Raw genomic sequence first — 10,842 nt, 5'->3', positions numbered from 1 at the left:
GTGATAACTAAGGCTTTTAATTCAAATCAATTTTATCATTTACTTGTTAAGTTAGATATTATGGATAATGTCGAGGGGAGTGCTTAGAAGGATCACACTAAATCTAATAATTAACTACTATTTTAATATGATGTCTTAAATGGTAATATTAAATGTTATTACTTATTGTCATTTTCATAAAAATATATGAAAATGATATGTTTTTCCCTTTATTGTAATACAATAAATATGAAACATACAACAATACGTGGGAGAAGATGTTTTTGTTATGTATTCATAAGGTGTGATGTGCAATCGTAAAATTTTTTATATATTTGATAAGTAATTAATGAAAATTATACTTTAAATATGTATTGACATAAGTATTGTTGGGTAGAATTATATTTCAAAGATCGGTTGAATATTATGTAATAAATTTATCTTCTAATATATTTTAATATTTACTTAAAGTATATATATTAAATTATATTTTTAAAAATTATTGAATATTGTGTAATAAAATTATCTGAAAATATTTTTTAAATAATAATAATAAATAATACCCTAAACTAATTTTGTTAAATGTAATTACTTATTGTCATTTTCATAAAAATATATGAAAATGATATGTTTTTTCCTTTATAGTAATACAATAAATATGAAATATATATATATATATATATATATATATATATATATATATTTTATGGAAAGAGTCCATGAATATGGTAATCGGTCCTTGAAACATTTCTCTGTTTCAGATGATGAATGTTCGATATCTTCTCACACTAAGAGTCATCGGCCTTCTCTATTCTTTACATAATGGACCAGTTGTACTCTTTCAAATCTCTGATCGTTGGAATGGATGATATACTCAATAGCACTCGTAGCATCAACCTCGGAAGTAGCGGTCGTCCCCTTCCCGATGACTTGCTGGCAGAGATCCTCTCCTACCTCCCAGCGAAGAACTTCTTTAGGCTCCTCTCTGTTTGCAAGACCTTTCGCCAGCTCTCATCAGATTCTCATTTTCTCCTTTCACAGTCGGACCACAACAATGTCATCTCCGGCTTCTTTCCCCACGACCGCGACTTTTCTGGACCCATCTTCCTCGTTGACCCCTACACCGGTGTGCCCAGAAGCAGCCTCGAATTCTTGTTCCGGAAAGGCAAAATCGTTGGGTCAGCTGGTGGCCTCGTCTTTGTGTTGCATAGGAAAGATGGTGCCTTATGCGTCTACAAACCGTCCCGTGGTACTCGGTGCCAGCTACCCTCCCCGCCGAGCAAGTATTGTACATGGGGTGGCATCGCGGTGAGATTCTTGAACGTTGGAGATGCGGTGACGAAAGGCTACAGGTTGGTCTACCTTTCAGGGTACCAAGTAAGGAGCAAGTTGCACCGCTGTCAGGTCTATGACTCGTCTGCGAGGGTGTTGGACGATGGACAAGGAACTCGACTTCGGTCGGTTGGAACTGCATTTGGAGCACCCGGTGATCTGCGACGACGTCGTGTTCTGGGCATCGTCACATTCGCTATCGAACGAGAGGATCGACCACTATGTCGTCGCCTTTGATGGGAGGAAGGAGCGCAGGCAGATCATCCCTCTGCCGAAAGAAACAGCCGTCGCCTACTTGGACATGATCGGAATAGGCATGTGGGAGGGGAAGTCGTGATCGGACTGTGGCTGCTGACGAAGACAAACGACGGTTCGCCAGGATGGGTGAGGGCGATAAATAGCGCATCGTTGGCTTCCCTCGTGCTCTGGTACCTGCATTCTTTCGACCTCTTCTTTGGGCGACCTAACCTCGCACCCATCAGCCGCTCCACCTTCTTTTCCAAAGTTCGGTAAGGATGGCTTCTCCTTCTCTGTCCTCTCCTTCTTCGCCTCCTGTTTCTGTGACGTCGGCGAGGGGGCAGTGTTGGCGAGCTCCCGCTCGTCGTCCGAGGAAAGGGCCACCAAAGCCCTTGAATCGTTGATGTGGCCGCACGACCTCGACTCCACCATGAGCGAGTTGTCGCTCGGCTCCCTTCGGGATCGTTACGTTATCCCGACAGAATTCATGCTTATTGCCCCCGAGCCGGGGCAGCGGGCGTATGATCCCATACCCAGGGGCTTCGCCCTAACCGTGGATGCCTTTGAGGCCGGGCTGCGCCTCCCATTCCATCCAGTCATAACCTCGTGCGTCTCGTGGTGGCGCATCTCTCCTTCTCAGATGGCGCCAAATTCCTGGCGCTATTTGGTGGCATTCCTAGGGGAATGCTACTATGCCGAAATTCCCCCGAGCCGGTCTCTTTTCCTTTCTTACTTTCGCCTATCAGGGGGTCGGGGGGTTATTACTTGTCCGCCCGACCGGGTTTCCGGGTCAGCGGGGCTCCTTCCAGCAACAAGGGGTGGAAGGAGCGTTTCTTCTACGTATGCCATCCGGAGAGTTGGGATTTTGGGCTCCGGTGGGCGACGCGCGCCGTCGATAATACCGCCCCGGTCTTGGATGAGGGGGAGCTCCAGGCCCTTCGAAGATTGAAGGAGATCCTCCCGTCCTCCAGAGTCATCCGGAAGATGACCGAGGCGTGGTTGGTCGAGGCGGGTTTGAGCCCGGTACCTCGAGGTATGCCTTAAAAAGGAGGTGGCGGCAGGCCTTCCTGTCTTATTTTTCTCTTTTGGAATACTAACCAAGCTCGATATGTTCGTGTAGAAATGGTGAACCTTGCTGCAGTGCGCGGAGGACATGCTTCGTCGGCTGCATCTCCGCGGCGCCCAATTGGCCAGGGCATTGGCACAAGGGAGGCGCCAGTGTTGCTCGAGGGCGGCCGTCCTCGAAAGAAGGATAAGGTTGCCGCTCCGAAGAAACCGACTCCTCCGAAGGCTTAGGAATGCGAAGGGGCGGCGGAGTCGGGCTCGCGTGATCGGCGAGGAGGGCGAGGTCAGGGCGAGGCCGGCCCGAGCAATGAGAGGGCGGGGAAGGCGCCCAGGGAGCCCTCGATCCGGGATTTGTGTCGTCTGCCCGCGGGGCCGCCGAACGACTCCTACCAGGCGCGCCTGATGGGCGAGCTTTCGAAGGGCCAACCCTCCGACCGGTTGGTAGCCCGCTGGGGGGGGGGGGGGGGGCTGACCCGCGGACTCGGGTGTGGGCTGATGGGGAGACTGCAGCCGCGTTCATCCGAGGAGGGCTTCATCCAGATATGGCTCGCGAGCTTTACACCATGCCCTCGGATGTCTTGCTCGGTAAATCCATGAAGTCGTTGCTGTGGGTAAGCGTCCCGTTGTTGGTTCCCGACCTATGGTTTGTCCGAGGGTGGTCTTGACCTTCCTTCTGCAGGGCCAGCACTACGCGATGGCGTTGGCAGATCGCGTACGTGACGCGGGTCGGGCCCTAGGCATCTTGTGCGACCGAAATGCCGAGCTGCGCAGGCAACTCGAGGAGGTTCGCGCGGGGGCGGCTCCGGAAGCGGTTGCGGCGGCCGAGCAGCGCTCTTCGAAGCTGGAGGCAGAGGTGATGCGCCTCCGGACTGAGGCAGGGGCGACCGACCAACGCATGTCGGCGCTGGAAGCTGAGGTCCTTCACTTGAAGTCCGAGGCGAAGGCTGCTGAGGAGGAGAAAGACGGTCTCCAAGGGCTCCTAAGGGGGCGCAGACCGAGGCTCACCTGGTCCGAGGTGAGGTGGCCACCCTGACCCAGAGATTGGAGGGGGCCCTGCCTGAGGCGAAGGGGGCCTCGGAAGCTCTGGTGGCCAAGCGAGAGCGGTGGCCAAAAAAAGACAAAGAAATAATTGAAGCCTATAAGCAATCCTTAGGCTTCCATCTTGGGCTGGTTCGGTCAGGGCAGGTCACCTACGAGTATGGGTACCGGATTGCCCTGGGCTGGTTCCAGACGCGCCATCCCGGGTTGGAAGTCGAGGTGGATCCGTTTGCCTCGCATCCCGAGGATTTAGATGTAGGTATGCCGGATGAAGTTCCTTTCGACGATAGCGTCGGGGGTTCCAACGGTTAGGATAGAGTTTTGAGGTTGGCTCGGCTGAGCTGGGTTGAGTCCTGTAATCTCTTTTGTAATCCTCGAGTCCTATCGTAGTTGAGTCTTGTAATTCCATGTTTCTGAAATAAGGAAGGCTTTTTTTCTCCAGTATGTCGTTCAGCTTCAAAAAGTGCAAAGCTCCCTACTCGGAAGATACTCTCTTTTTTAGCCGAACAATTCCCCTTAGGCAAAGTCTTCTTTAGACAAAAAACCTTCTAAGGTTCTGGATGTTCCATGTTCTCGGCAAGGAGGAACCGTCCATTGTCGCGAGCCTGTAAGTACCCGGTCGGACTACCTCGACGACCCGATAAGGTCCTTCCCATTTGGGGGCCAACTTTCCCTTCGCTCGGGTTGGGTCACTCACCTCGGTCTTCCGTAAGACCAGGTCGCTCAACTTGATCGGTCGGGGTCGTATCTTCCTGTTGTAGACCCTTGCGACGGCCTTCTTGTAAGAGAGGGCTTTCAAGTGGGCCTCGGCGCATCGCTCTTCGAGCATGTCGAGGTTGGCTCGAAGTCCCTCGTCCGAGGCTCTCTCGTCATAGCCTTCTGTCCGAAGGGTGGCGATGGCTACCTCGGGTGGCAGGACAGCTTCAGTTCCAAACGTCAAGCTGTACGAGGACTCACCAGTCGCGGTCTTGGGAGTAGTGCGCAGTGCCTATAGGACGCTAGGGAGCTCATCCGTCCAGGACGATCGGGTCGCGGACACTCTTTTTTTGAGTCCGTCCAAGATGGACTGATTGGTTACCTTCGCCAACCCGTTCGTCTGAGGGTGGGCCACCGAGCTGAACCTTAGCTGGATGCTATGACCGGCACAGAACTCCCAGAACCTTCTTCCGGCGAACTGAGGTTCGTTATCCGTGATAATGACTTTGGGCAACCCGAACCGAGTTACTAGGTTTCTCCACACGAACTTCTCCATTTGTTGTTCCGTGATTGCCGCCAATGGCTCGGCCTCGACCCACTTTGTGAAATAGTCCACTCCTGCGATGATGTACCTCTACTGCCCCGAAGCCGGTGCGAAAGGTCTAAGCAGGTCCAAACCCCACTGCGCGAACGGCCATGCGCAATCGATGGGGCTGAGCGGGACCGCCGGCTGCCGGGGTGCGCGGGCGTGTTCCTGGCACGAACCGCACTGCTGCACGTAAGCTTTCGCATCCCGGCACATGGTCGACCAGTAGTAACCTTGGCGGAGTATTTTATGTGCCAAGGTTCGCCCGCCGATGTGTTCTCCGCAGACTCCTTTGTGGATCTCGGCCAAGACCGTTTGGGCTTCGTCGGGCTCCAAGCATCGTAGAAGGGGGTAGGTGAAGGACCATCTATAAAGCCGCCCACTCTCGGTGTACCATGCGTGTGTACGACGTAGGCGCCGGGCCGCAACTTCGTCGTTTGGAAGGGTCCCATCTTGCTTGAAGCGTAGCAGCTCTTGTACCCATGTGATCGACGCACTGACTGGGGCCGTAGTCGCTACTTTGACGGCGCGGGCGGGGAGCTCCTCAATCTCCGGCCATGCTTCGGGGGTTGGTCTTGACGCCAGCTTAGCTAGCGCGTCGGCTCGCTCGTTTTTCTCCCTCGGAACATTAGATAATGTAAAATAAGGGAACTTGGTACTTAGGTCCTTTACCCATGCCAGGTATTTTGCCATGGTTGGGTCCTTAGCTTTGTATCCCCTGCGGAGCTGCTCGGCCACGAGCTGCGAGTCGGTGAGGACGTGTATAGTGGCCACCTGCATCTCGAGGGCCAGCCTTAGTCCCGCTAGGAGCGCCTCGTACTCCGCTTCGTTGTTAGTGGCCTTAAACCCGAAACGGAGGGAGCGCTCGAACGAGCGTCCGTCGGGGGCGAGAAGAACCAACCCCACGCCGGCGCCCCTTAAGCTGGCCGAGCTGTCCATGTATAGGGTCCAAGCCTCGGGGGTTTGCTCGAGATCTCTATCCTCCATCTGAGTTAACTCCGTCATGAAGTCGGCTATTGCCTGGGCCTTGATGGCGGTCCTGAGCACGTATCTTATATCATGTTCGCCGAGCTCCACCGCCCATTTGAGGAGCCGCCCTGCAACATCAAATTTTGTTAAGACCTGCCAAAGAGGTTGGTCGGTGATGACCTCCACCGGGTGTGCCTGGAAGTAGGGGCGCAACTTCTGAGCTGAGAGCACCAGGGCGAGTGCGAGTTTTTCTATCGGCGGGTAACGCTCCTCGGGTCCACTCAGGACGTGGCTGACGTAGTAGATCGGGAGTTGCTGGCCAGAGCTTTCCCTGGTCAGGACGGAACTGACTGCATGCGGGGAGGCCGCTAAATAGAGGCCCAGCTTCTCCCCGGGAGAGACAGAGGCGAGTCAGGGGAGGCCGGCCAGGTGCTGCTTCATTTGTTTGAAACCTTCCTCGGATTCCGACGTCCATTGGAAGTTCTTCGGATTTTTGAGCGCCTTGAAGAATGGGAGGCAGCGATCGCCCGATCGGGCGAGGAAGCGAGACAGGGCGACAAGCCTTCCGTTAAGTTGTTGTAGGTCTTTAATCGTCCGGGGGGACTGCATATTGATTATCGCCTGGACCTTCTCCGGGTTGGCGTCAATTCCTCTTTCGTGCACGATGAACCCAAGGAATTTCCCGGAGGTGACGCCGAAAGCGCACTTCGTGGGGTTGAGTCGCATGCCGAACTTGCGCAGTGTGGCGAATGCCTCGGCCAGGTCGGCAAGGTGCGTTCCGGCCTCTTGGCTTTTCACAATCATATCGTCCACGTAAACTTCCATGTTCCTCCCGATCTGATGGGCGAACATCTTGTTCACCGTCATCTGGTATGTGGCCCCAGCATTTTTTAGCCCGAACGACATGACCTTATAGAAGTATACCCCTTGATCGGTGAGGAAAGCCGTATGCTCTCTGTCTTCGGGCGCCATCCTGATCTGGTTGTACCCCGAATAGGCGTCCATAAAAGTGAGGCGTGCGTGTCCGGCCGTTGCGTCGACCAGCTGGTCGATCTTCGGGAGGGGGTAGCAGTCTTTAGGGCATGCATTGTTGAGACTGGTGTAGTTAACGCACATCATCCAGCTTCCGTTGTGTTTTTTCACGAGGACTACATTGGACAGCCATTGTGAGTATTTGGCTTCTTCTATGAAGCCTGCTGCTAAGAGTCGGCCCACCTCTTCTTGTATGGCGCGTTGTCGGTCAGGGGCCTGCAGCCTGGGTTTTTGCTTCACTGGGCGGGCGTCCGGTGGGATGTTGAGATGATGCTGTGCGATCCCTGGGTCGACACCCGTCATGTCCGATGGGGACCAGGTGAAGACGTCAGCATTTTTCCACAGGAGTCCAACGAGCTGCTCTCGTTCCTGCTCGGGCAGTTCTGAACCGATCTTCACCGTCTGGTCTGGCCGAGCTTCTCACAGAGGTATGTCAATGGTGGGTCCCCTTGGCTCGGGATGAGGGGCCAATTTCTTTGTTTCCCGTGGATCTTCCAGTGGTGGCTCAGTCCTGGCCCTCTTGCGTAAAGAAACGGCGGTCAGGTAGCACCGCCTGGACTCTCGGGGGCTTCCCGTAACTTCTCCGACTCTAGCGTGAGTCGGGAACTTGATGGTTTGGTAGTAGGTCGAGACGACGGCCCTGACCTTGTTGAGGGTCGGCCGACCGAGTATGGCGTTGTAAGCAGTGGGAAGGTCGACCACCAGGAAGGTGGTCATCACCGTCTTCGACCTCGGTGGGGCCCCTAGGGTCAGGGGCAGAGTAATAGCCCCCAGGGGCGATATCAAATCTCCTGTGAACCCGGTGAGCACCGAGCACATCGGGCTCAGATTCTCCCTAGCCAAGCCAAGCTTCTGGAAGGCGTCAAAGTAAAGTACATCGGCCGAGCTCCCTGTGTCGACCATGATCCTTCTCACCTGCGTATTGGCTACCCTGACCGATATCACAAGGGCGTCGTCGTGGTCGAGTCGCTCGGACGCTCCGGTCGGGAAGGTAATCTCGGGCTCAGGCTCGTGTCCCGAGGCTTCGTCTGGAGCGGCTCGGGCATACGCCTTTCTGCCCGACATGGAGCCTCCCCCTGATGCGGGGCCACCGGCTATCACATCGATGTGTCGCTCGATGGGGCCCTCCGGGCGAGGTGACAGCTCTTTGTTCGGCCGGAGATATTGGCCGAGGTGACCTCTGAGGATGAGCTCCTCAATTTGCCTCTTCAACTCGCGACACTGCTCAGTGTCGTGCCCGTGCTGCCGATGGAATCGGCAATACTTTGAACGGTCTGCGAGCTCCTATGGGTTCCTCATCGGGTGAGGGTCCTTGAGTAGCCCCTTCCCCTTCTCGTGTAGGAATATTTCAATTCGGGATGAATTCAAGGAGGGGAGAGGAGGCCTTGGGTCGGATCTGTCCAACTTTCGTCGGGAGGCGGCGGGTTGTTGCTGTCGGGGCGGCTCCGGCTTGACCTTTTTGTGTTCCTCCCACTTTCCAGCCATCCAAGTCACCGCGGCGATGAACTGACTAGCACGCTGAAGCATCTCGGGGACCGCGACGGGGGGCCGCTCCACGATAGACCAAAAGAACCTAGAGGGCCGCAGGCTTGTCATGAACGCCTGCATCAAGAGAGAGGGGTGAGCATCCGGCAATCCGCGGATTTGTGTCGTAAAGCAGTTCACAAAATGGGAGAGGGGCTCGTCCTCCCTCTAGTTGAGCCCGAGGAGCAATGCCACGGACGACTTTGGTCGGGCACAAGCCAGGAAGTTAAGCTCGAAATCTTTGGCGAGTTGATCGAAGGAGGCGATGGTCCCGGCCTTCAGGCTGCTGTACCACGCGCGGGCCGGCCCGCACAGAGTTGTTGGGAATGCCCTGCACATTAAGGCGTCAGAAGTCCCGTATAGCGCCATCTGGGCGCGAAAAGCGGCCACGTGGTCTGCTGGGTCAGCGGCACCGTCATATGCGTCTAGCGAGGGAAGGCGGAAGTGTGGGGGGATCGCTTGGTCTTGTATCTCGGGGGTGAACGGGGATCCTTGCTGTTTGTCTGCCTCGAGCTCTCCTCTTGACTTACGAGCTTCCTGTTGTACTTCGTCGAGTCTTTGACTGACGAGGCACAACTGAGCTCGTAGGGCATTTGTTGAGTCGGCGGTTGGAGCCTCGGGCTCGGGGCGACTCACCGTGTCTTCTGCTTCCCGGCTCCCGGGCTGAGTTATCAGGTGTCGAGGTGAGCCAGGAAGCTCGAGAAGTGGTACATGAGTCCGGACGGGGGTCTCCCGTCGCTGCGAAGGCCGGGTTGCATGCGGAGGGGTCCGCTGGGAAATGATCAGAATGATAGTCTGCACCATGCTTGTCAGGGCTCGGACCTGATGAGCGAGGTCATGAAAGGTCTCGGGTGACACTGGCGACGGGCCGGCAGGTGTGCCGTCGGGAGGCGAAAAGCCTGGGTCATTGAACAATTGCCAGTAGCGTTCTGACGCCGCTGCGGGGCGTTCGTCGCGGAATTCATCATGCGGGGGGTGTTCCCCCGGGGTGGGGAGCCCAACGGTTGTGGGCCCGTCGATGTGGGTTCGCTGATCGCTTAACATTCGGATCAGCCCTCCTTCTAGCGCCAATTTGTTACAGTAAGTAACTTTTTAAGCCGTGGCCTCGGGGCCGTTGCGGCTCGATTCGGGGGTCCGGATGTTGGGGATCTCGGGCGGCGTCCCTCGGGGTCTCCCGACGGCCGAGCACGATGGTTCGGGTCGGCAAGTGGGGTCGGCGTGTCAGGTCGGGAGAAAGCTCCGCCGCAGCGCCGGGAAGAGGCGACACCGTCTCGCACCTGCACACAGGTCGGGCCGGGAGCTCGGCCCGACCCCTCCGACGATTAAGTTAGAGAAAGATGTGGAGGGGGTTTCAATAGAAGAAGTGTTTTGGAGTGTGTCCCCATAGGGGTTGTGTGTCTCTCTCTCCCCATCTCCTTTAGCATGCAAGGGTATTTATAGGGAAGCTTACTGTTCCTGAGCTGCCCGCTTGCATGGGGCAGGCTGGTACTTCTGACAGTAGCGATGGCGTAGCATGTTGGACTTGGCTTTTGCAGGATATTAATGTGCCTCGATCAGCGTTCTGATCAATTCCGAGGTGCGTGACGTCATCTGGAGCAGCTGACATTGTCCTGAGACTGATTGTCATTTTTACCCTTATCATATTCCCCCCCCGAAAGGAGCTATGCGTCGGTTGTCACGTAAGGGGAGTCCGATGCATGGCTTCTGTCTTCAGGTGGGCTGGTCGTACAAACGCAGTTTCGGGGAGAATGGAGTCGAGGGGCCGAGGAGCACGACGCAGGCGGGCTAGCCGCGCAGGTGTGTCCTGTGTGGCGTAAAGCCGAAGAGCCGAGGAGCACAACGCAGGCGGGCTGGCCACGCAGGCGTGGTCTCAGGTGGCATAAAGTCGAAGAGCCAACGAGCACGATGCAGGCAGGCTGACCGCGCAGGTGTGTCCCGGGTGGCGTAAAGCCGAAGAGCCGAGGAGCACGACGCAGGCGGGTTGGCCGCGCAGGCGTCGCTCAGGCGGGCAGGCCGCGCTGAGGTGGGCTCGGCCGTCTATGGCCGAGGGATATGGCAAAAAGCCGGGGGACTCGATTCAGGCGGGCAGACCGCGCTGAGGTGCATCTCGGCGGTGCGGCCAAGGGACACCGCTCAGGCGGGCAGACCGCGCTGAGGTGAACTCGGGAGCGTGTGGCTGAGAAACTCGGCGCAGGCAGGCTGCGGCCGAGGGACGTGACCCAGGTGGGCAAGTCGCCCTGAGATGGAGTTGGCAGTGAATATGGCCGAGGAGCTCGGCGCAGGCAGGATTGACGCGCGGACGTGTCTCGGGGAGTATGGAGCCGAGGGGCACGTAGCAGGCGGGCTGGCCGCGCTGGTGTGTCTCGGGAACACGGAGCCAAGGA

The sequence above is a fragment of the Musa acuminata genome, unplaced genomic scaffold (assembly GCF_036884655.1).
Source record: "Musa acuminata AAA Group cultivar baxijiao unplaced genomic scaffold, Cavendish_Baxijiao_AAA HiC_scaffold_1072, whole genome shotgun sequence".
NCBI lineage: Eukaryota > Viridiplantae > Streptophyta > Magnoliopsida > Zingiberales > Musaceae > Musa > Musa acuminata.
This window is presented reverse-complemented; position numbering follows the sequence as displayed.